Genomic DNA, 25375 nt, shown 5'->3' with positions numbered 1-25375 from the left:
TTCCTTCTTTGGCTCAGGGTCTTGTCTGCGTCCTGACATCATCCTTAGAGGTTGAGCTCAGGAGTTCTAGTTAACCTAGGTGCTCACTTTTTTTTAATGGAGGGGAAAACCTTTTTTAATTTTTAATTTATAAGGCAAAATTACCTCTTTGCAAATGTTGTTCATCTCTCACAATGTAACTTTGATGTATTATGTCCTTGAACTCCACTCTCCATCAAAAGGATGGACAAAAACAAAGTGAGCAGAGTGGGAATAATTCTAGTCTTGTTCCACCTTTATAAAGGATTCCTTTTGAGTCATTGCATAGTGAGTGGGACTAAATGGGGTGTTGAGTAGGGGAAAGGTCTAATCAGCATGTTTGAGGAAATGCCACTTTGAAGTGGAGTAGAGAGAAATTTTCACTGACTAGTAAAGCTGCACATAAATATACATATTTTGGTACCCTCTAGGGATGAATGCAGAGTTCATAGATCTATCAATCTTTTAGCTATTTATTTAAGTTCCAACCAGCTCCTGAGACGTGGGAAACACTTAGCAAATAGAGAAAAGCATCCAGAGATCTCACAGCCATGGGACCAAGTCTATCATCCAAGAGAGAGAAGAGCTCAAAAAAGAACTAACATAAAGATGGGTATTTACTTTTCCACACTGATACAGAACTTCTTTCATCAAACTTCCCACACAGGAAAACTGAGTGTCTTTTGGTATGTTAAATCATCTGAGTCCTCCTCCCCACCACTGCAGATAGGTATTTTAGAATTAGGGCTATTTTTTTCTTATCTCCCTACTCACCAAAAAGCTGTATTTATGTAATAGAGCAGAATGTGCTTTGAAGTGATAGGAATTTGGGTTTGAGCCGTGTCCAACACTTATTAACCAAGAGACCTTGAGCAAGTTGACCCTATGCTGGTGTTGCAGTTGCTGCTGTTAATATCTGAGCCACCTTTCCTAATCTTCCTTTTGAAGAAATTAATTCCAGCTCAGCAATCCTCAAGATTAAGAGAACCATAGACAAATGCTGAACATGTATCAATGAGTTGACTTACAACGCTATTAATGCTAAATCACAAATAGAAAATATCTACCCCCTGAAATTTTAGTCAATGAAACTCAGAGTTAAGTGAAAGATGTAAAACACGTTTTTTTTTTTTTACTTTTTACAGATAATAAACATTTATCTCTACTTCATTAATATCATAACTTACCTTTCATAGTACCTCAAGGACATTTTAGTTCCATTTCTAAGTTCCAATATCTCCAGTTTACAATTTGTAAAAAAGCTAAGTAAAGATGGCTGTTGCTGCTAAAAGTGTTCTACCTTGAAAGAACAGGCATTTTCCAGTCTTGACAAGTTAGAGGATCAAATAGCTAAATGCAATCTTTTTGAGCAATGTCAAGTCAGAATAACTTAATCTGAAGTGTATGCATGGGTGTTGAACTAAGACAAAGTGACCTTCAAGCCTAGTTTTACCACTTCTCAGCCAAACAACCATGAGAAGTATTTTTTAACCTTTTTTGAGTCTCACTTTCCTCGTGTGAAAAATGAGAATAACACCAGTTCCATAGGTTCACAGGGAGAGTTAAATGAGGAAATACATACAAAAAAACGTCAAGAATGGTGCCTGCCACATAGGAGATACTCAGTGAATGCTAGTTTTCTTCCCCTCTAATCTGTCACTTAAGTCACACTTAACTTTGCCTGGATTGGGAGAACCACGTCGCTTTGTAAAAGTTTACCAATCAAAAAGTAAAGATGTATTGACACAACAAATCTCTTCGAGCATACACCTAGCTGCTTTTTCCCCCCTCCATTTTCAGAACTTTCTTTTTTATACCTAATAATTCAATTTACATTTGTGTGTTTTAAAAAAAGTACTATTCATATACACAAAGGACTGAGTACCATTTCTAATTCTATCCCCTAAATCCATGGAGATTTTGAGATGGAGTTTAAAGGATGGGATTGGAGGAAGAGGCTGATTGTGGAAATAGGCATTTATTGTGACCTTGGGAGATCTTTCAGTATGAAAAAAAACATAAATGTTTACTTATGGTCATTTTTTATTTAATCTATAAAGCAAAATTTTATTCAACTATTTTCTTTGTTAGATTTATATTAAAACCATTTGGACTGTATATTCTAATGTTTACAATAAAATATATCTTTGAAATAACAATTATATGTTATTTGTCACTAGGGTTTCTTTCGTGTGAAGTAAAGATCATAGGAAATGAAATCACTTGGCAGAAAGGGAAGTTGCTATATTAGAAATGACTGGACTTATGTGTGTGTTAATGTCTTGAGGTAAACAAGAGTCACAGAAGCAATTGAGTCAAGTGACAGAAGAAAAAGGAGTTATGAAAATGTTGAATTAAGGTGTTATAGTTTCATAAGAACAGTTTTCTTCTTTTGTCAAAGTTTCCTTTATTATTTTAATCTTTTGCTTTTTATAGACATCCAGGTTGGGGCGCCTGGATGGCTCAGTCGGTTAAACATCTGACTTTAGCTCAGGTCATGATCCCATGGTTTGTGGGTTCAAGCCCCTCATCAGGCTTGTGCTGACAGCTCAGAGCCTGCTTCGGATTCTGTGCCTCTCTCGCTCTCTGCCCCTCCCCAGCTCATGCTCTGTCTTTCTCTGTCTCTCAAAAATGAATAAATGTAAAAAAATATATTAAAACAAATTTTTTGTAAAGCTATGTGAAATTGAAACTCAGCAAATGGAAGAAAGTAGCTTAAGTGGAAAACAAGTCTTACGTTGTAATTCCTTTATGTTGTTTCTCACAACTCTCCTTCTTAAAACTTTGTGTTAAAGTTTTTTGTTTCATAATATGAGTTTTACCTTAACTAGTTCTTTTCCTGACTTTGACATTAGGGGTTGTTGAAATATTTAAAACACAATACGTCCAGAGTACAAACTCTGTGTTGGTGAATTCTATTAAAGTAAGGAAAACTCAACCTATTTGTGTAACTGTTTGTTGATACGTCTCACTCACTTGACTGGAAATTCCATGAGGTCAGAGAGCATGTCTGTCTTGTTTACATTGTGTGCCTGCTCTTGGCTCAGTGTCCCCAATGAACAAGTGCTCTATAAACATTTCTTGGATGAAACTACAAATTCCCCAATTTTCAGAACCTTCCCCAATAGAACAATATCAACAATAGGAACTGAAAATGTTTATCTTTGTCTATTGTTTTATTTACATGAACTCAGAAGAATCTAGTATGGAAACTACAGTTTCAGTTCATGCTATCATTTAGTGGTGGATAGATAAAACAGTAACTAGCTCAGCCAGGCATCAATTTCTTCCTTTGGTGAATTAGCCATCCAAACTCTTTTAGGATGCTTCCGGGCTTGGGGTGAGGGTTACAATACAACAGGCAGGATAAGGGACGGAGGGAAGCGCGCAGGAAATTCCAGTGATGGAATAGACTTCACTGATGGAGAAGGGCTCTGCTGCTCTCTTCTTTCCATAGCCTGTCTGTGGAGAGTCCAAAAGACGATATACAGTATTTCCAGAAGTCAGTGAGTGAACGCGAATGGTGTCCCACAGGTTTGGTCTAGTTAACCCTAAATGTGCTAAGACCTAACAGATCAGCTTTCTTTTTAGGTATTACCTCGGTGGTTCTTAACTTTTTAAAATTTTAACCATTTAATCACTTGAAAGTGTAGTGAAAGTTATAGGCCTTTTGCTTACTTAAACCCAAATGTACAAAGCTATACGTTAAGTTTCAGGAAGTTCACTGACCATTAAAAATTCTTCAAGAGTAAGATCAATAAAGAGTAAAGTGGAGGTAGAACACTTGGATAGTGAGTGAATTTCAAATTTACTATTTTTAGATCACATCAACTGAAAGAGAAATAGTTTCTGACCACTGTTTACTGTCCCTACATATGTCCAGGACAGAGACTTCAGAACAAAAATTCCTGAAGTTCCCAAAAGAGATGGTGGAGATGGATATGGACAAGAATTAGGAGGAGAAAGAAAATCCTCATATTATATGAATTCAAGTATGAATAACCTTTGGTTTTCTTGCTGTCCATGGGAGTAAAATCCAAATCCAAAAAAGATGAAAGCTGAATACTGCTTTCAAATAATGCAACCTCCTTAGCTAATCTGCTCAAAAGATAATGCCAGTGGCAAAAGGTGGCTGATGTAGGGGGCAAAATTTTAGACCTTTCAGAATTTTCTTTAGCTTGCAAAATAGATATGTAATTAAAAAATATGTAATGTTTTAACATGAAAAAAAATTTGGGAAATAATTCAGATTGTGTATGGGCTTAGAGATGTGGCCAGTCTCTCAGGATTCTCTAAACTGATGCAAAATAAGGCTATAATTCTTTAATCAACTCTATTTAATCTTGTGCCCTATGTTACCTGATTTCTGGATGCAAGCCCCTTTTGTTTCTAGGTAATCTATTTTCCCATGTAGCATAATTTACTATTTGCCACATATAGAGTGTTCTTTTTCCTAACTGTGTGATGTTACTCATCAAAATTGAATTCTTCCTTATGGTTGCTAAAACAGAAAGAAGGAAATCACCACCCATTAAAATCTAGTTGAATTTTGAAACTTAGGAAAACCTATCTACTCCAAACCTGCTGGATGAACTTGTCATGCACTTCCCTTTCCCCAGTGGTAGGAGTGGGCATGGAACCATCTCCTACAAAGCTGGAGATATAAGCAAAGTGGGCAGGAAAGAGGGGAAATAACACACCCAGCCAGGGAAGCAAGGCCTTAAAACACATAGCAGAGACCCAAAGAGAAATGAAGCGAGTATTGGAAAGCCAAGTTTAATGAGAAAAGTTAAAAAGACACATTTCCTTTATGGACTTAATGTACTTAGACTTCAGCAATGAGTGCAGAGAGTCCTAACTCAAAACATAATTACACCAGCAAGACCTTGTTCCTAAGTACATCATAGGTTTTATTTTTTGTAACATTTAAAATAACTTTATATTATGGTCTCATTTATTCCCATTTAACCAATGAGGAAACACACTCAGGGAGCTTAAGGAACTTGCAGAGGGTCACCTGGCAAGCAGCAGAGAGAATTAGGATTTGAACCTAAACAGGGTCCAGAGTCCAGAGACTTTGTCTTGTCTCAGAAGTTTCTCTCACGTGGCTGTAAGTCTTACAGACTTGGTTTTGAGCACACATCCTTTGCCCCCATCCTCTGCTGCCTGTGAGTGCTTGGACTGTTGGAGAAGACAGTCTCAATTCAGTGGATTCAACGCAGGACAGGGACAACATAATCTAGTAGGTCTGGTCCATCTTCCTGTCGAGGCATCAGGTTTTTCATTTGTAAAATGAGGGAATTTGCCTATACAGTCCCTCTGTCTGATGTATTATTCTAAGAAGCATAGTGCATATGGACTACATGGAAAAGTTCTTCTGGAATGCTTGACCACTTATGTCAGGAGAGGATACTTGCCCAAACTTCAGATTCAGCAGAACTTTAATTTGTACTTGCCCTTAAATGACGCTAACTAAAAATTGTCATTTGCAAGGTTCTTGTCACCATAAGGTGAAGGGGTTTGACGAAGAAAAATCCCAGAGTTGGAGGTCATGAGGATGGTGTGAGTTACCATCAGATGGTGTGAGTTACCATCAGAATCCTCATCAGATTCTATTCCCATCCCAGAATGAAAGGAAATGCTTCCTGTGGTTGATCATCTCTTTCCCGACACCATTTCCTCTTACTTGGTTTACTCATGACTCTTAGATAAGTTGCAACTATTGACCACTTGTTGTGAAACAAGTAATGTGGTTGGGGTGGAAAATTTTGTTAAGAGAAAGTAATCAAGCAAGCCTACAGGATTTGCTGGAAAGCAAAAACATCAAATTGTATGGATATCACTTGAAAACCTATGTCAAAAGTCTTCACTTTTCCATTATGTATCTATTCAACAGATACTTCCAGAGCACCTTCTGTATTTCAAGCACTTTTCTAGTTGCTTGGGAAGTCTTAGTGATTAACAAATAGAAATGGCTACCAAATAGTGTCTTAGGTGGATAAATGTTATGGGGAAAAGCAGTAGAGCAGGGCAGTGGGCTCAGGGTGTCGGGTTGGTGAGAGGGTGAGAAGATTATAGCACTGGGGAGTCAGGGGAAGCCTCCTTGAGAGGTTGAGATTGAGCTAAGGACTGAAGGCTATAGGAACTAACTAAATGGCTATGTGGGTAAGTGTAGGCAAAGGGACAGTCTTAGAGGTAACAGAGTTGGGAGCATGGCTGTGCATATGAGGGGCAGTGAGAAGGCTGGTGTGGCTGGAACAGAGAGGCAAAGAATGAGTAAAACAGGAGGGCAGAGATTTAAGGGGCCAAATCAGATAGGCTTTGTTGGTCATTACAGGGATGTTAGCTTTTACTCTGAGTAGAGAGTCATTGCAGGGTCTGAAGCAAATCAGAGGCATGATAATGCAGCTGCTGGGGGGGGGGGGAAGGGTTTTTAGTAGGACAAAGGCAAATCAGGATGACCACTTACAGGTGATCATGGAATACAAGAGAGGGATGATAATTGCTTACACCAGACCAAGGTGGTAACAGCAGAGGTGGTAACTAATGGTCGGATTCTGGATATTTTGGAGAGCACAAAATCCTGGGGGATGGAGTATGAAATATGAGAAAAAAACGATTGATGATGAAAACTTTAAGTGTAAGCAATTGGAAGGATGGCATCTCTGTGAACTTAGACACTTGAGAAAGTATTGAAACTAACGTTGCAGAATAATTGGGGGAAATAGTGTTTAATAGAGCTTTTCCAACTGTGTCCTGAGTGGACCTCCTGAATTACACTCTATAGTTACATGAAGTGGTGGCCATAGGGTTAGTGGTGCAAAGGCCACCAAGACAGGAAGGGAGGTGAGGGAGTGAGGGGTAGATTAATATTTTTGTTTCACTTACTGTGCTAAGGGTTTTTTTTTTAAATATAAAAATCATACATGTTTAAGGTGTAAAACATACGTTTAAGGTGTAAAACATTTCTATTCGTATATGGTATACATATAGATAGTGAAATGATGACCACAGGCAAACTAAGGATCTCTTACCATTTATTTGTGTGATGAAAGTACCTTAAATTTACTCTCCTAGCAAATTTCCAGTGTTCAATACAGCATTATTAACTATAGTCACCATGGTGTACATTAGATCTCTAGACCTTTCCACCCTATATACCTGCAACTTTATACTATTTGACCAGTAACTTCCTACCTCCCCACCATAATTCCACCACCATTCTGCTCTGTTTCTGCATGTTCAACTTTTTAAAATTCCACATATAATTGAGACGATGCAGTTATTCTTTCTGTTTCTGGCTTATTTCACTTAGAATAATACTCTCCAGGGATGCTCGGGTGGCTCAGTGGGTTAAGTGTCTGACTCTTGATTTCAGCTCAGGTTGTGATCTCAGGGTTCATGAGATGGAACCCTGTATTGGGCTCCAAGCTGATATCATGGGGAGCCTGCTTGGGAATCTCTCTCTCTCTCCTTCTCTCTCTCTCTCTCTGCCCCTCCCCGTGGTCACTGGCTTGCTCTTCCTCTCTCCCTCAAAATAAATAAGTAAACTTATTTAAAAAAAAAAAGAATACTCTCCAGGTTTGTCCATGTTTTTGCAAATGGCAAGATAGCTTTTTTTCTGAAGTATGAACAATATTCCATATTACAATTTCTTTTTTTTTCTTCCAGCTTTATTGACATATAATTGGCATATAACACTGTATAAGTTTAAGGTGAACGTGTTGGTTGCTCCATTGATTCATGAATGGACATTTGAGTTGTTTCTATATTTTACTATTGTGAATAATGCTGCAATCAACATGGGAACACAGATATCTCTTCAATACACTGATTTCATTGGGTATATGCCCAGAAGTGGGATTGCTGGATCATATGGTAGCTCTATTTTTAGTTGTTGAGGAAACTTCATATCGTTTTCCATAGTGGCTATACCAATTTATATTCCCATCAGTAGTGTACAAAGGTTTCCTTTTCTTTATACCCTGGCCAATATTTGTTACCTTTTAGGTTATTATTATTATTATTTTATGATAGTAATATTAACAGATGTGGGGTGATATTTCATTATGGTTTTGATTTCTATTTTCCTGGTAATTAGTGATGTTGAGCATCTTTTCATATACCTGTTGGCCATTTGTATGTCTTCTTGAAAAAGCGTCTATTCAAGTCCTTTGCTCATTTTTTAATCAGGTTCAGTTTTTTCTTTTGTTTTATTTTGTGCTATTGAGTTGTATGAGCTCCTTATATATTTTGGATATTATTAACCCTTTACACTTACATGCCAGAAAATATTTTCTCCCAATCTGTAGGTTACCTTTTCATTTTTTGCTTGTTTCTTTTGCTGTGCAGAGGCAGTTTTGTTTGTTGTAATCCCACTTGTTTATTTTTGCTTTAGTTCCATACACTTTTGGTGTTGTAACCTAAAATTCATTGCTGAGGCAATGTCAAGGAGATTTCTCCCTATGCTATCTTCCAGGAATTTTATTGGTTTAGATCTTACATTTAAGTCTTTAATTCATTTTCAGTTGATTTTTGCATGTGGTGTAAGATACAGCTCTAGTTTCATTATTTTTGTATGTGGATATCCAGGTTTTTTCAATAGCATTTATTTAAAAGATTATGGTTTCCCCAGAGTATATTGTTAGCATCCTCATTGAAAATTGGTTGCCTTATATGCTTGGGTTTATTTCTGGGCTCTCTATTCTGTTCCATTGGTCTAGGTGTCTATTTTTAGGCCAATGCCATACTATTTGGGTTACTATGGCTTTCTAAGATAATTTGATATCAGGGAGTGTGATATCTCCAACTCTGTTCTTCTCTCTCAAGACTGTTTTAGCTATTTCAGGTCTTTGGTGGTTCCATACGAATTTTATTTATCTTTTTTTATATTTCTGTGAACAATGCCATTGGAACTTTGGAAGAGATTGTGTTGGATCTGTCTGTAGCTTTGAATATACTAGGCTCTTTACACAAGTTAACTCATTTAAATTTTGCCACAAATTTAGGTGTTTGGTGCTATTATCCTCATTGAGATAAATGAGAAAGCTGAGGCTCAGCGAGTAAAAATGGTGTTCAAATCTGAATTCAGTTCTGAACCCTGAAGCCTGGGCTCTTTCCCCTCTGCAGAATGAGGGCCAGGCGGGACACGGAGAGTTTATAACGCGGTGTCCTAAGTCCTGAACACTGTATTTCAAAAGATCATTTTAAGCTTAGAAATTAAGGGTTATAAGAGTATCAGGAAAAGCTTCTGAGGGGTGGGAAGTTGTTTAGAAGAGCAAAATGTGTCCCGCCACCACCTCCATTACAGCTATTTAGTAACATTTGTGGTTTGTAAACAGAGTTCATCAAAGGGGTGCAGGTGAGAGGTAGGAATGTATTTGTCCAGGGTCTTGCATTCACAGAAACTCTTACACCCCGTCTTTGATGTTAGCACAGAACAGGGTCATACCCTAAGTCACAGAGATATATCTTTAGTATTCAACCTTGAACTTTTTAATCCTATCATGGACAGAGAGCCTGAATGTACTGCAAAGTGCTTATATGTATGTTTTTTTTAAATTTTTGATTTTATTTTTGATTTTTTAAAATTTACATCCAAATTAGTTAGCATATAGTGCAACAATGATTTCAGGAGTAGATTCCTTAGTGCTCCTTACCCATTTAGCCCATCTCCCTCCCACAACCCCTCCAGTAACCCTCAGTTTGTTCCTCATATTTATGAGTCTCTTCTGTTTTGTCCCCCTCCCTGTTTTTATATGATTTTTGTTTCCCTTCCCTTATGTTCATCTGTTTTGTCTCTTAAAGTCCTCATATGAGTGAAGTAATGATTTTTGTCTTTCTCTGACTAATTTCACTTAGCATAATACCCACATAGTTGCAAATGGCAAGATCTCATTCTTTTTGATTGCCGAGTAATACTCCATTGTATATATATACCACATGTTCTTTATCCATTCATCCATCGATGGACATTTGGGCTCTTTCCATACTTGGGCTATTGTTGATAGTGTTGCTATAAACATGGGGGTGCATGTGTCCCTTCGAAACAGCACACCTGTATCCCTTGGATAAATGCCTAGTAGTGCAATTGCTGGGTTGTGGAGTAGTTCTATTTTTAGTTTTTTGAGGAACCTCCATACTGTTTTCCAGAGTGGCTGCACCAGCTTGCATTCCCATTATATGTATGTATTTTTAGGTTTGGTTCTTCTATCCCTCTGCAGAAAGGCCACAACCCTAGTTTGGAATTCAATTTTTTTACTTTTATTTTTTATTCTTAGTTTTTCTTTTCCCTTTTGCTTTACTTTTAAACATTTTTTTTTTAATTTTTTTTTCAACGTTTTTTATTTATTTTTGGGACAGAGAGAGACAGAGCATGAACGGGGGAGGGGCAGAGAGAGAGGGATACACAGAATCGGAAGCAGGCTCCAGGCTCCGAGCCATCAGCCCAGAGCCTGACGCGGGGCTCGAACTCACAGACTGCGAGATCGTGACCTGGCTGAAGTCGGACGCTTAACCGACAGCGCCACCCAGGCGCCCCTTGCTTTACTTTTAAATTACAGTATAATTAACATACATTATAATAAAATCAATATTAGTTTCAGGTGTACAAGAAAGTGATTCAACAATTCTATACATTACTCAGTGCTCATCATGGTAAGTGCACTCTTCATCCCCTTCACCTATTCAGGAAGTGCTTATATTTTTTAACAACATGAATGTATTGCAATATACTTATGCAATCTTAAAAGTGTAATTTATGGGGACCCCTGGGTGGCTCAGTCAGTTAATTGAACAACTCTTGATTTCGGCTCAGGTCATGATCTCTCTGTGCCTGAGTTCGAGCCCCACATTGGGCTCTGTGCTGACGGTGCAGAGCCTGTGTGGGATTCTCTCTGTCCCTCTCTCTCTGTCTGTCTCTGTCTCTCTGTCTCTCAAAAATACATAAATAAACTTTAAAAAATTATACATAAAAATAAAGTAGTGTAGTTTATTAAGCATATGCAGTGGATTTGTTTAAAGAAGTCTCATAATCTTGTTTTGACTCTTCTCCTTTTTCTTCTTCCTCTTCTTCTCCCTCTCTCTACCTTCAATATACTAGTATTCAAAAGAGAGAGCAAAAGGGCTAGTGGCTCGAGCTCACCTTGACTTTTCAGGGGCTTTGTGAAGACACCCTATAGCACAGCAAAGCTCTACCCACCTTCACATATATGCCATTTTTCAGGGGGGAAAAAAATCTGAGAAAATAAGATATTTTATCTTTCCTATGATAAATAAGTGTTCCAGATGCAGGTCTTAAGCCATGCACTAATTCTGGGTGCTTTTGGAATCCTGCAGCCCAGTAAGGTAATGTGTAGTAAGCTACCATCGGTTAGCTTTAATCATATGTACATGGCAACGCAGAAAGTTTTCTTAGTGGTAAAGGCTAACACAAAGGATCTTTTGATGTTCAGTATGTTCCAACACAAGCCCCGCCTTGTGGTCAGAAAGCAGCAACACCACTCTCCTGTCTACAAGAGATCTGCCAAAAGGTGGGGCTGGGAAAGTTTCAGGAAATGCAGCCAGGATTTTAGGCAAGCACGTAGCCCTCTGTTCTTCATACTTCTCACTTCTCCGGAAATGTTATTGGTTCACCAGCTTGTTTCCTGTGTGTGTATGTGTGTGCATGCATGAGCTGTTGCATTTAAACCCCTGGGCTTGTCACCCTTTATATCTACCTTGTATATATACAAGCTGATGAAAGCTTCATCAGAATTTCCAAAGCTTCTTGGAAATTTGGCTTCCCAGATATATCTTCTTCCATTAACAGTGTTAGAGTCAAACAAGCTTGTTCTGAATCACCTGTTTTCGGAAACACCATGAAGATTAAGGTGCAGCCCCAGCAAGAGTGGCTGGTCAGGGAGTGTGGGGCTGTGAATTGTGTGTATGTGTGTGTTGGGGAAGGGGGCAGTCTGTCCATCTATTTGTTCTGGGTGGGGAGGAGTGAGAGAAGAAGAAAGGAGATGAGAAAGGAAGAAATGAGCGAGGGTGTTATGACACCTGTTTTTCTCTCCAGAAAATGGGCATTTCCTTCACACCATTATTAAAATGGTTACATCAAAATATCCTTGGAATATGTATCAATGCAATGTATGATAAAGTACAGCTTTCAAAAAAAAAACAGTTGTGAAATACACATAGCATACAATTTGCCATCTTAACCATTTTTTTAAAATTTTTTTTTTAATGTTTATTTATTTTTGAGACAGAGACAGACACAGAATGAGCAGGGAAGGAGCAGAGAGAGAGGGAGACACAGAATGTGAGGCAGGCTCCAGGCTCTGAGCTGTCAGCACTAGAGCCCGACGCGGGGCTCGAACTCACGAACTGTGAGATCATGACCTGAGCCAAAGTCGGACGCTCAACCAACTGAGCCACCCAGGCGCCCTGCCATCTTAACCATTTTTAAGTATATAGTTTGGTGATATCAAGTACATGCTCGCTGTTGGGCCACCATCAACATGGTCCCTCTTCTGAACTGTTAGCACTGCCTTTTGAATAAAAATGACCTTGGTTCACATGGACACTCTGACAGTGGAATCACTTTTGTCTGAGGCCTCAGTCTGTCTCGTCTGTAAATTTTTAAAAGCAAACAGACAGGGTTGTTGTTGTGAGTAATGTTTGTAAAGCGCCTAGTAGAATGAAAAATGATTGTATTTTTATTGTTATTATGATGACTTCCTGGAATTCTAGCTAAGTATTACTTCTCCATAAATGAGATGATCCCGAACCTTTTACACCACTTCCCTCACTCCTAGATCTTTGGCCAACATACCCTGTTGCTCCATAGTTTTTACATCATCATCATCATCATCATCATTATTATTATTTTAGAACTGTGTGTATAATTCCTATAGCAGGGAAATGGGCCCAGAGAAGCGGGGGAGAGAAAAAAAGTAGCTGCCAATGCAATCAAAGAACAGTCTTTAGCGCAACTCTGTTCCAACACATTCAAATGATCTCAGCAACTAGAGCAGCAAATGCTCTGAATCAGTGGGGCAAGGCCAAGGTCTGGGCAGGCAGTCCTCAGCACAGCTTTGGGAGGGCAGCCTCCATCCAAGAAGTTAAGACTCAAAGATGGCTACTTCCCTGCGTACACGTCTCGTTCTTGTGACTGTAGCTCTGGCTAACCCAATGGACAGCCTGGGAGGGCACAACCCCGTTCCCCCCTTAGCTCCTCCCCTTCCATCCGCTACAGCCTCACAGTAGATTAGAGCTCCATGCCAGGGACGAAACGTTTACACAGGTTAAGTTTAGAAGACTCCTGCAGGAATCATAATTTACCTCTATTTATGAAACCGTTCTCACTCCCAATACATTATCCCATTCAGCCCTCAAATATGACACTTTTTTCCTCTCTCCCTCCCTCCTTCCTTCCCTTCCTTCCCTCCTCCACAATTGTAATCCCTGATTATAAATATGATTCACATTCAGTGTACAACATTTAAAAAATAAAGAAAATAGAAAAAAGAAAACAAAAATTATCTGTAATCTGTCCATTTAGAAATAAAGGTTTTGAGATGCATCTTCCAACGTTGCATTTGTGTTTATAAGTGTTTATTTTTAAATATGTATTTTACTGTGCATACCATTGTATGGTCTGTTTGTTTCAACTTCCATTCTCTTGTCAGCATTTACTATCAGTCTGTACCTACACCTTATGAGTTTTAGCATTTGTGGTATATTATAACATGTAGTTTTACCAAGTCACCTCTTTTAAACATCTCCCTATTGGAGGCCTCCCCCACTACACTAGGCTGAACCCTCCTTTCTCTGATCTTGGTCACCATAGAAATCTGCTAAATAGTCTAACCTCAAATTTCATCCCTCCACCATCCACTCATTTCTGCAGGGGAACTTTCCAAATGCGAATCTTCCCATGCCTTTTCCTGGTTTTAATCTTTAATCTTCAATGTCTACCCCCCCCCCCCCCCCCGTCTCCAAGATACAATTTGCATGCCTCACTGCTCTAGTTGCTGAGATCAGTTGAATGTGTTGGAACAGAGTTGTGCAAAAGACTATTCTTTGATTGCCTTGGCAGCTACTTTTTTCTCTCCCCCCCACCTCTGGGCCCATTTCCCTGCTACAGGAATTATACACACAGTTCTAAAATAATAATAATAATAATAATAATAACAATAACAATAATGCTGTAAAAAACTCTATGGAGCAACAGGGTATGTTGGCCAAAGATCTAGGAGTGAGGGAAGTGGCATCAATAGTTGATAGTAAAAAGGTCTGGGATCATCTCATTTATGGAGAAGTAATAAGTAGCTGGAATTCCAGGAAATAATAATAATGAGGCTTGTTGATACACAAATCACACAGCACTCAGAAACTCCCAGGGTTTCTATTTCAGAAGGTCTAGGGGGCCTGAGAATTTGCATTTCTACAAGTTCCAAAGTGAGGTTGATGCTGTTTTTCTAGGGAGCAGAACTTAAGACCTGCCGCTAGAACCTAATATACTGTATCATAAGTAATTTTGTGTGTTTGTTTCTCCCTTTTAGACGGTGACTTCTGTATAACAAGGTCTGAACAGAATCCTAAGATTGTAGGGATCCTGATACGGAAGCCATTCCAGGCTCAGCAGCCAAGCAGTAACTGTGACCATCCACAGTCCACTTCCTCGGCAGGCTCCACGATGATAGATTTCTGAGGCATGACTCAATATATATTTCTGTGCAATGCCACTCGATGACATGCCACAGGAATCATGGTATGAGCCCCTTGACTACATGTGGAATTTCCCTAGGATTTTGGAAATCTCCCTTCAAATCCCCTTTCCACAATGAATTTTCTATCACACGTGCCTCACAGATAAGAACAACAAAACACTACTTTCCCGTGGATAAATCACCAATTACATAAATGGCTGTCATTAACTTTGCTAGTAGGTGTCACAAAAAGAGAGAAAGCTACATGATATTTGCCTTAAGATTTTGGTAAGATGTTTTCCATACGTAAATTATTTGTATTTCTCCTAAAGGGTAAGGAGCAAGAAAGGCAGAACTCCATGTGATCGAAAATACGGTGTTGTGGGAATAAAAGCCCCTTTGAATGTGACCAAAGAGAAGGTTTTCATGGGACGAATTCAGTTCCACCTACTACTCTACTAACCATATCTGCTTTCATGCAGATGACATGTCGAGTCTAAATCTAAAACTACCAAATTCGGGGAAAAAACCAGAAAACTGTCCATTCAACTTCCCTTAAACACAAGAAGCCGGGAACCCAAGTGCTGCTTCCCTAAAATGTTCTGGTTTCATTTTCACATGTGAAACGTGCAGGTGTTAAGCCAGTCTCTGAAACAGTGCTGATAATTGTATATAGGCAATTTCTATTAAGAAAGTGCTGCTAATTTCTATAGTGGTAGCTGATGAAAGAATTCCTGCTGACTCCGTATTTTCAAAGACCCCAGTTTTGGAATTTCGGTTTCCTTAAGCAAGCTTAGATTTCAGCTTTCCTTCCTAGTACCTAAAAAGACAAAGCCGGGCAACAGGAGTGATCTGGCTCCAGCACTATCAATTTTCCCTATTTTATTATTATTATTATTTTGCAGTTGTTGCCCAATCTTTATGGGGCCACCCAAATCTGTTTCTTTTATGTCTTCATTAACAGTGTAACCACCCGGGCACAAATTACTTAATACCTAGTACGTGAGCACACGTGTGGGGAGCTGAACTCAAAATGACGATTCAGTTTTTACCTCATGAATGATTAACAACTCGCTAGATGACTAATAGACACTTAAGCAGCAAAAAATTAAGATAGCCAACAACAGAGATCCATTTCAAGTGTGTTATTTCAAGCATACGTTAAAACAAATGCTTTCAAAGGAATTTTAACCTTGTTGTTTTGTGGGGGTTTTTTGTTTGTTTTATTATTTGAGAGAAAGAGAGAGAGAGTGTGCAAGCAGGTGAGAGATGCAGAGAGAGAGAGAGAGAGAATTTTAAGCTACATGCTTAATGTAGAATTTAAGCTACATGCTCAGCGTGAGGCCAGCACAGGGCTCAATCCCACGACTCAGGGATCATGACCTGAGCCCAAATCAAGAGTTGGACGCTCACCTAACTGAGCCACCCAGGTGCCCCAAATTTTACCTTTGTGTGGGCCATCAGGCTTCTACTGCTGGTCCCCAACCCCTAGGCTCCAAATGCCCCCCTGTGCCATTAAAGGTACTCTGGTTGCAAGATCAGAAGTGCTGGTCCACTGTGATTTCCAGACTCCTGCTCACTCCTATCAGCTCCCCTGTATTTAGCAGTCAAGTGAAGTGTGTATTTATATTCTGTCTCCTACTAAGGGGGGCCCTCTATCGGGACAGGGACTATGTCATTTAAATCTACCTCTTCCACTGTGGCCCGCACATGGCTTTACTGCCCCGAAAAGAGAGTGAGATTCATTAATTCCAGGACAGATGTTACCTGAGGAATATTCCAGCGCAGAACTGATTACAAGCAAAATTGTGGAGAAGCCCGCTCTCAGAGTTCTCAAACCACACCACTTCGCGCTCCGCTTCTAGGGCCGAAGACCCTCATTTTCTCTTCTCCCGTCCCCTTTTGAAAACCTCCCTTTGGATTTGTCTTTTACAATAGGACATAAGTGATTAATAAAACCTAGAGTGTTCTCCCTAAGAGAAAACTGTGCATTCGAACAGGGAACAAATCCTTAGACCAAAGGGAATTGCGGGCATCAGTCAGAGGTTGGAGAGAAATTATTTTTGTCATAGAATATTCCCAGTTCTCTTAACCCACATAGACGATGACATATTCCAATGACTTATAAGGCCACACTTGAAGTAATCCTGCCCTGGATCACATGAGTCAGACTGAACTCACTTTTTTACTAAAAAAAAAAAAAAAAAAAAGGAAAAAGAATGATTTTAAAGTCCAAGTCCAAAATAAGCAGTCAATAACAGATGGCATTACACACTGTGGAACCCATTGGGATTAATTACGTAGATCTAAGTCTATGGCAGACCAGACTCTATTCTCTGATTATAAAAAGAAAACCACTTTATTCTAATGGCTCTCATTTTCCTCATCTATTAAATGAGAGTCTCAGGCAGTTGTAGCAGAGACTATTGAACAGTCTATTTTCTTCTTGCCAGGAACTCTTCTTGGTGTTTCCACGTAGCAGACCATTTGACTCACACGTCAACTCAAGAAGTTCGTGTCATTATTAGCCTCGGGTATAGATGAGGGCACTGAGGCAGAAGAGGTTATGCAGCTTGTCCAAGGTCCCGTAGGAACTAAGTGGCAGAGGAGGATTCAAGCTCTGATATCAAATTCCAGAGTCTGCCTTCTTCACGTTCTCCCATGAGCTACAAAACTCTTCCAGGACTAGATCTCGTTCAGCCTTGCTGCATGTCTGATATCACAGCATTCATCTGCACCATAGGAAACACTTTCATGCTAAATAAATGATTGAGATAATTATATTGCGTTGTCTGTCCGACTTTCTCAGTATGTAATGATGGTTTGAGAAAGACTCGTCTAAATCTCTTTGTTTCTAGGCTAGTTTACACTTCTTTAGTATGTGGATTCTGGAATATAAAGACCACTAATAAGTAATAACTAATATTAAAAGTTTGTTCTCCTATTTGTTGACGCCGTTAGAATGGATAAGTTTGTTGCGTGCAATCCCGTTGCACGCGAGGGGGAGCAACTGCCGGGCTATTCAAGGTCATACCTAGAATTGGAGAGCTCTGAGTGTCCTTGGAAGTCTTCTAGCCCAAACTCGACGTTACAAATTTCATCTCCTATTTTCCACCTGGGAGAATGTTTTGTTGTGCATTCAGAGGCTAAAATGCAGCTAAAATTTAAGGAGTTCGAAATATTTGGCTGTATTTTTCGTGGGCAAAAGGTTTCTACTTACAAAGTTGGACAGAGCTTCTAAACTTTAAAAGGGACGACACTATTGATGACGCTAGAACTAAGCTATATGTTAGGACCTCTATTAAAAAACCCTTATCCACCCACTTTCCCCTCTCCCCCACCCCCCATCAGGAGGGCACTTGTTGGGATGAGCAGTGGGTGTTGTATGGCAGCCAGTTTGACAATAAATTATATTAAAAAACAAAAACACAAGAAACAAAACCTTATCCAGTAACCTGACCTGGTTTGAGATTTCATCACTTAGAGCTGACCTAAACGAATCATTTTCCTTTGAATTTTTTTTTTTCACAGAGAGATTTGGGTCACTTTTTCATAACAAAGTATTTATAGAACTCTTAACTATTAAAATCATCTTGTTGCCTGCTCACGAATCCAGATAACTATCAGATGATAGACTCTACCTTGCAGTATTAACGCTGATAATTAAACAGATTAAATGCTTTTATTTCTCTTCTTCAAAGCACTTTCCAGGTAGTTTAAGCCAACGGAGATATCAGGGAACTGGGTTCAGAGCACCTGCTCAGCTGCTTGCTTGTTCTGTGACCTTATAGGGACTAAAGTGTGTGACTAAAATAGGGATTAGACTCACCTTTATCATTCCTTTCTGTGGTTGTCCTGGTGACTAATTTACACATGGAACCTCAATAAGTGTTGGTCTCATTTGAGGGAAGTGTCAGAAAAAGTAGATGTCATATCCTTTAAAGTTCCTCAATCTGATCACCTACAAAAAGTTGAGGTTTCTCCAAGCATAGTTATAACCGGGCCATTATATGGTTCGCTTTTGTGTATCTCTCTCCCTTAAAAAAAAATGCAAAACGTTGTATATTTCAGGGAAAAAAATTCAAATTTCTTATATGTGTGTGCACTTGTTTTAAAATCATAGCATTATTAACATATATGATCCATTATAAAACCAGGCTTAAGTCTACAGGTCCAAAAAATAATCAAGCATTACCAAGAAAGATTTCAATAACCTCTATGTTCAGTCCAAATTTGTTACTTATTTCACCTACTCTGTTATGCCAGCTAGTCTTCAGTTTATTGATGTGCCATTTTGACCTTTCTTCCCTTTGCCTTAGGATAATTTGACCAGCCTTAGAAAAATAAATCAGTTAAAAGGTAAAAGGAGGGGCGCCTGGGTGGCTCAGTCGGTTAAGCGGCCGACTTCAGCTCAGGTCATGATCTCGCGGTCCGTGAGTTCCAGCCACACGTCGGACTCTGTGCTGACAGCTCAGAGCCTGGAGCCTGTTTCAGATTCTGTGTCTCCCTCTCTCTGACTCTTCCCCGTTCATGCTCTGTCTCTTTCTGTCTCAAAAATAAATGTTAAAAAAAAAAAAAAAAGGTAAAAGGAATGCGGGGGGGGGGGGGCGGATTATGTTCTATCTAGTAAAGTTTAGCTAAATTAATTTCCAGATTAGATATACCTTAATAGGTAATCGTTATCAGCGTCTTGAATTTTGAGCATTTGTTAAGAATACAATGAATGCGACTCCAGGGAGAATTTTCATGGGTTATTCATTGGTGCTTCTGAAATGTATTTTCAGAATAGATTTCACAATTAGCAGGCACCATCTTGTCTGCACAGCATCCCTGAAGGAGCAAATGGTCAACATCCTCTAAACAGTGACCAATTTTGGAAAACATTCATTGAAAAGGGAGATAGTGCCAAAAACATTTCATGGGAGACTTGAAATATGTCTGTTTAGCAATAACATTCTTATCTAGTTTCCTCAACTCAGGTTAACCTGATCCCCACTCTTGGTGGCTCGTGTTTATCTTTGCAGCTACCAAGTCTGCCAAACCCATCACTAGCCACATCTTCTTTCTACTTTTGAGCCACGTACCCTCAGCGACACTGAAAATTTGAGCAATCTTGCACACAGGGTTGGGAGGATATCATTTTCCAAGCTGTCAAATATGTGGGTATTAGGAACAATCCCTCACGTTAGCCTCCATTCTCAGATTTTATGAAATAATTGCGCCACTCAATTTCTCATTTATGATTCACCAATAAACAATAGCCCTCCTTTAGTAATCCCCTTGGCGGTTCTTTGTAAATATTTGAGCTAAGAGCAATTTATACCATGATACTTACTCTTCTTCCACATTCTGGTTAGGCCTGGGTCCAATTATAAAATAAAAACAGAAAACATGGATTTTCTTCACGCAGCCCTAATTCAGCTTCAGCCCTAATTCAGCTTCCATCAGCACACTGGATGGTCAGATAAACCTGGCTTCCAACCCTTGTTCTGAAGGTGTGACCTTCAGGAAGTCATTAAATAAAGGAATTTCTAGTTCCTTGTGTGCAAATTTGGGGTGATTATAACAACCAAAAATTGACCAATGCGATGAGTGTATGAAGAGTAATCCACACACAATAGGCATTCAATAGATGGAACAATTGTTATCACCATCATTTGCTGAAAGAATTACTGAGTTGCTTCTTTTGAAGACCTGAATAAAACTATACCTTAAATCTGCTCATAATGGGTCAAGAGTAGCAGTGAGCTATGTGAAACATTCTACTTATTTGAAAGTACGAATATATGTAATTTGCTAGGAAGTTGGTAAGGAGGGCAGCCTGACACGGAGGGCAACATCCTCTTTATCTCACATGTTACTGGCACTGCCATGAGGCTGCATTTCTTCTACTGATTTAGAAAGATTGTGTCATGTATGCGAACACAAATGTCATTTTTAAATGTGCCAACCATTCCACCCCGGCTTCTGACCCAGAAAATGTCAGAGGTCATGACCATACTCCTTGACATCATGAGTCTAACTTTACAAATTAGCCATACAAGACTACAGTTTCTTAGTTCTAGTTTTTCTTTTTTTCTTTTTTTAATTTTAATACTTAACTTATCATCCCAGGCATATTCATGTATGCTATTTTATTTAATCCAAACAACTCTGTGAGATTAACCTTATTACTCCTCATCACCAATGCCAGCTACTCACTGGCTGTGAACTATCAGAGGAAGGGAGTGGTGTATAAACCACCGTGGACAAGGGCATTTCTTATGGCAAGGGGACAGCTATGAGTCATTATCAGCCAGCACTTCTACCAGCTGAGGGAAGGGTGTATGGCCTGAAAGAAAAAGGGGATAGGGATAGGCACCAGTAGGATCTACCATAATCCCATTTTGCAGAGGGGAAATGAGAATTAGAGCATTTAAGTGACTTTACTATGCTCACATATCTGGTAATGGAAAGCCAGATCCTAAATCAGACTGCCTGATTCCAATCAAGTTTTCTTTCTACCATACCACAGCTGGTTTACTGAAGAATACTGCAAGGCCGGTTGTGAATTTATATAGACCACTTAAGAAGTGGTAAATTAGAAGAATGACTTAAGTGCATTACTCACTGTGAAAAGTGGTAGTTCTTTTAGATTTCTCTACAGTTAATCTCAACTTCAGCTGATATCCCTTCATCTTTGTTTTATGGGAACTAGAAAACATATCCATGGGCATTCTATCCATGTATCCAAGGTACATGACTGCATGTACCTCGATCTCAAATCTTCTCAGAAATTCATTCCAAACTTGAGTCCTGTCCTTTGTCTGATCTCATAGAACAGTTTTTCATTTCCTTGGAAATGAAAGTTTGGGGCTTGACCATGCAAATCCTGATGTTCAGCGTGTCTGTTCTCATATGCCTTATGTCTTACAGCTCTATTTTGGATGACATCCACAGTCAGCACTCGAACTGTGACGCTAGAAGGCATCACAATGGTTGAATGGCCAACACCTAAATTCAGTAAATTGAGGATGCTATTTTGGCTAGGGCATTGCATAAGCATGGACTTGCAAGGAGACCCTTGCTTTCAAGATAATTTCACATTTAATGCGAAAGTGGAGAAATGCTTGAGATACAAAAACAAAACAAAACAAAACAAAAACAAAAAAAACACAACAAAACAAAACTGGAGCCAAGAAGAAAGAAGTTTATTCTAATTGAGAGGATTGGGAAAGTCTTCTTGGAAAAGAAAACAATTAAATGGATTTTGAGTAATAAAGAAAATTTGAAAGACAAACATTTCCCTCCCAAAGGCAGAGGTCAGAACTGAAATCAGGAACTAAAGCAAGTAGACAAATATCTGGAACCAAGACCTAACAGCACTAAGTTCAGAAATACAATGAGGGTCAGATTTGGGACCCAGAGGATAAAAAAATCTCAAACCAAAATCAAAACCTGGAGTTGCCACTAAAGACCGATAGATAACCAAAACAAAATCCAGAAAAATAACCCAAACTGGAACCTAAAGATAATATGGGAAGTTTGACACAGAGTCTTTTATTGGAAAGAGAGCTTTCTAAGAACTTAGGAGAGGTTATTAACAGGAGACAGAAATGGGTCATTAGGTTGCCTCGGCCTCATCTGGTCAAAGTCACCCTGACACTTTCAGTCAGGACCTGACCACACTACTTTTAGGGATGGTGGCTTATGAAGACTTTTTGTCCAAGAATCACTTTGGAGAAGCAAAATGTCTTACTTGTTCCTATTCCTAGAAGAAGCATATTGATTATAGAAATAAGATCATCTTAATCTAGGTCTGGGTTCTAGAAAGTGCAAAAGGAAAGGGTCATCTTCGATATCTTAGTTATAATATTACAAGTTAGCAATGGCCTATAACATTATAGGGTCGGTCCTTCCTTCCTTCCTTCCTTCCTTCCTTCCTTCCTTCTTCCCTCCTTCCCTCCTTTCTCCCCCTCACCTACTCCTCCCTTCCTTTGCTCTTTCCCTCCCTCCCTCTTCTCTTTCTTCTTTCTTTCTTTCTTTCTTTCTTTCTTTCACTGTTACTTTTTGCCTAGTGACCTAGTTATTATCATGTTGGAACTAATCCACTTTCAACTAATTAGAGTAAAGAAAGAAGAGGAGATATGGGGAGAAGGAGTAAGAGTAAGAAGAGTAAGAAGAGTAAGAAGAAGAGTAAGAGAAGAAGAGTAAGAAGAAGGAGAAGAGTAAAGGAAGAAGAGTAAGAAGGAGTAAGAGGAAGAAGAAGAGTAAGAAGAGAAGAGTAAGAGTTAGGTATCTTCTGAAGACATCTGAAGACATTCCTTTCAGGGAGATGAGCACTCCTGATACCCAGACATAATGTAGCTGAATAGTCATGATTCAGGGCTCTACAGGTAAAGCAAGAAAAAGAGAGAGTGGGGCCAGAAATAAGATTTCCAAGTGTCTATTTGAACCAGGCACAGTGACAATTATTTTGCATCATTATCTCCGTTTAGTCCTCTTCATGTTACAAGGTGGTAAAGTTCCAAAAGCAAATTCACTCAGAATAATAAATATGCTTCCTTTAACTACATGCATCCAACCTGAAGGGTAGCTCAGTTTGGCATTTTGGCCAAGTAGAGGGTCTTTACTGACCTTTCTTTAGTTCCAGATAACAATTAAGAATCTCTGCCTTTATGAGATTAATAAGCTAATTTGTTTTATCTTTACAGAATTGAATAGCAGACATAACCTGATTCACGAGTGAAAAAGGAACGATAAAGTGTATCATTTGTTTCTGTTCTTACAGGACTATTACCCATAACTGATATCACAGCTCTAAGAAAACCACTGGTATAACAAAGTATACCCATACATGGTTCTTGGGGATGAAAACCTTTATTGATACCACTGCTTCTTCAACATTGAGGGACCCTGTTACATTTCAGCGAGGCCACTGTCAGCTCTAATTTTGAATATTTCCATACAGATATAATTGAAAATTAAAATACTAATTTCATATAAAGACCTAAACAGTTTAGCCTTTGCTCAACCACTATGTAAACCATTTAATTCAACAAAGATTTGGTATTTGAACATTCCAAGATGTTATCGAAAGAGCTAGAGTTTCACAAGACCATTTTCAAAACATTTGGCATAGAGGTTCAAGATAACAATAAATACAAATTTTTTAGGTAATCAGATTCTGAGCACAATTTTTTACATTAACTGTTCTATTGACTCAGCCAGTTTCCTATTAATTTAAGATATTTTTTTGACATCTGTTTTCTTTGAGTAAAATCTACCTTAGGATAATATTTCTTGGTTGTTTGCTGAGTGTTCAGCCCTAAGAAGTTATTTGTTACCAAAAAAGATGATGATGAGAGATTCATCCAGTGGAACACATCACAAGACCCTCATGAGTACCTTTACTTCTAGCATTTAACACCAATTCAGTCCATTTTCATCATTGCTATTCATCAAGTACCTTTTGTGATAACTTGATAGTTTAAAATTTAATCATTAACAATAATAATATAGGTCATGTACTATGAAGCCTCTTGGATGAAACGGTGAATGAGATAAATACAATTCCTGCTCTCACAGAGCATGGAGTTCAGTGGGCTCAACAATCTCCCCCACTTGAAGATTCTGAATTTCAAAATACTTGGCTCTACATTTTCCTGAGCAATTGTTCACATCTCTCTATCTCTTGGTCTAAATTGGTGACGTTAATTTATGTGTCATCCTTGCACAGGGGCCATGCAAATCTTCTCTGTATCATTCCAATTTTAATATATGTGCTGTTGAAGTGAGCACTAAATTGGTGACATTAAAAGTAGTGTATGTGGGCATCTCTATAGCCTATTATGGACATGAGGGTTGGCAGGTCTGTGAAATAAAGCACAACTCATTCATGCAGCAAATGTTTATTGTGTACTAACCATAAACCAGTTGGTGAGGCTTACAATCTTGGCAACTGTAGACATATTCTCCGCTCTCCACATTTTAGAAGGATAGAGGGTTAAAAAGTAGGTACTTAAATTATCATGTGATACAGTATAGGCCCCAAGAACAGGGTTCACTCTCTCTTCCTGTCCTAGGCAGTATAGTAAGCACCATTGGACACAAGCATCCAATCTTACAGCTGCTTACAAAACCCCACTAAGTAATGGTGGCCTTGAAGAACTCAGTGTCCTGTGCAAACTAAATCCATGAGTTACTAGGATTATTCAAAATATCTGTGTTCAATCTTTGTATTCATCTCCACAGGCAAGGCCTCAAGGCCATTTCTGACAGTCTACTCCGCAGAAAATCCAGTCTGCAGGTGACACATGGTGGGTACATTCTGTGATAGTCTGGGCTCACCTGCTCACAGGTGTTGTGAATGGGCATCACAAGCCCAAAGCAGAGATCTGCTATTACTCTTAAAACATTTCCTGTCAGAAGAAAGTCATTGGCCTTCCTTGTCTTCAACTAAGAAATGAAGGATTTAGGCCAGAAGAAATAGCAAATTCTGATTCTGCATTTACTTCTTCACATTATTCTAAAATTTTGGTTGGCTAAAGACACCACTGGGGACAAATGCATATCTCCATCCTTCGGTCATTTTACTTTTCAGTGTAAATAATACAGCTTCTCCCTTAGTATAAATGGTTCTTGGCATTTGGAGAAAACACTTGTATGGCCAGCCTTACAGCCCA

General features: G+C 39.0%; 1 protein-coding gene and 1 non-coding gene across 3 annotated transcripts in view; both read right to left on the bottom strand.

Annotated features, from left to right (window-relative positions):
* Nucleotides 1–23586, bottom strand: part of MTHFD2L (methylenetetrahydrofolate dehydrogenase (NADP+ dependent) 2 like) — a 460807-nt gene extending 437221 nt beyond the window's left edge. The window contains exon 1 of one of the 2 annotated variants that reach the window (XM_049630630.1): nt 23569–23586. The gene's annotated coding sequence lies outside the window, so the exon portion shown is untranslated. The remainder of the gene's footprint in view (nt 1–23568) is intronic. The other variant, XM_049630631.1, reaches the window with a different exon arrangement.
* An 803-nt stretch (nt 23587–24389) lies between these two features.
* LOC125924084 (U6 spliceosomal RNA) lies at nt 24390–24491 on the bottom strand. The gene has a single exon (XR_007458269.1). It is a non-coding gene; the product is annotated as a U6 spliceosomal RNA (small nuclear RNA).
* Between the last annotated feature and the right edge of the window lie 884 nt (nt 24492–25375).

The sequence above is a fragment of the Panthera uncia genome, chromosome B1 (genome assembly GCF_023721935.1).
Source record: "Panthera uncia isolate 11264 chromosome B1, Puncia_PCG_1.0, whole genome shotgun sequence".
Classification (NCBI taxonomy): Eukaryota; Metazoa; Chordata; class Mammalia; order Carnivora; family Felidae; genus Panthera; species Panthera uncia.
The sequence above is the reverse complement of the archived record's forward strand: the minus strand, read 5'-3'. Positions and strand labels throughout refer to the sequence as shown.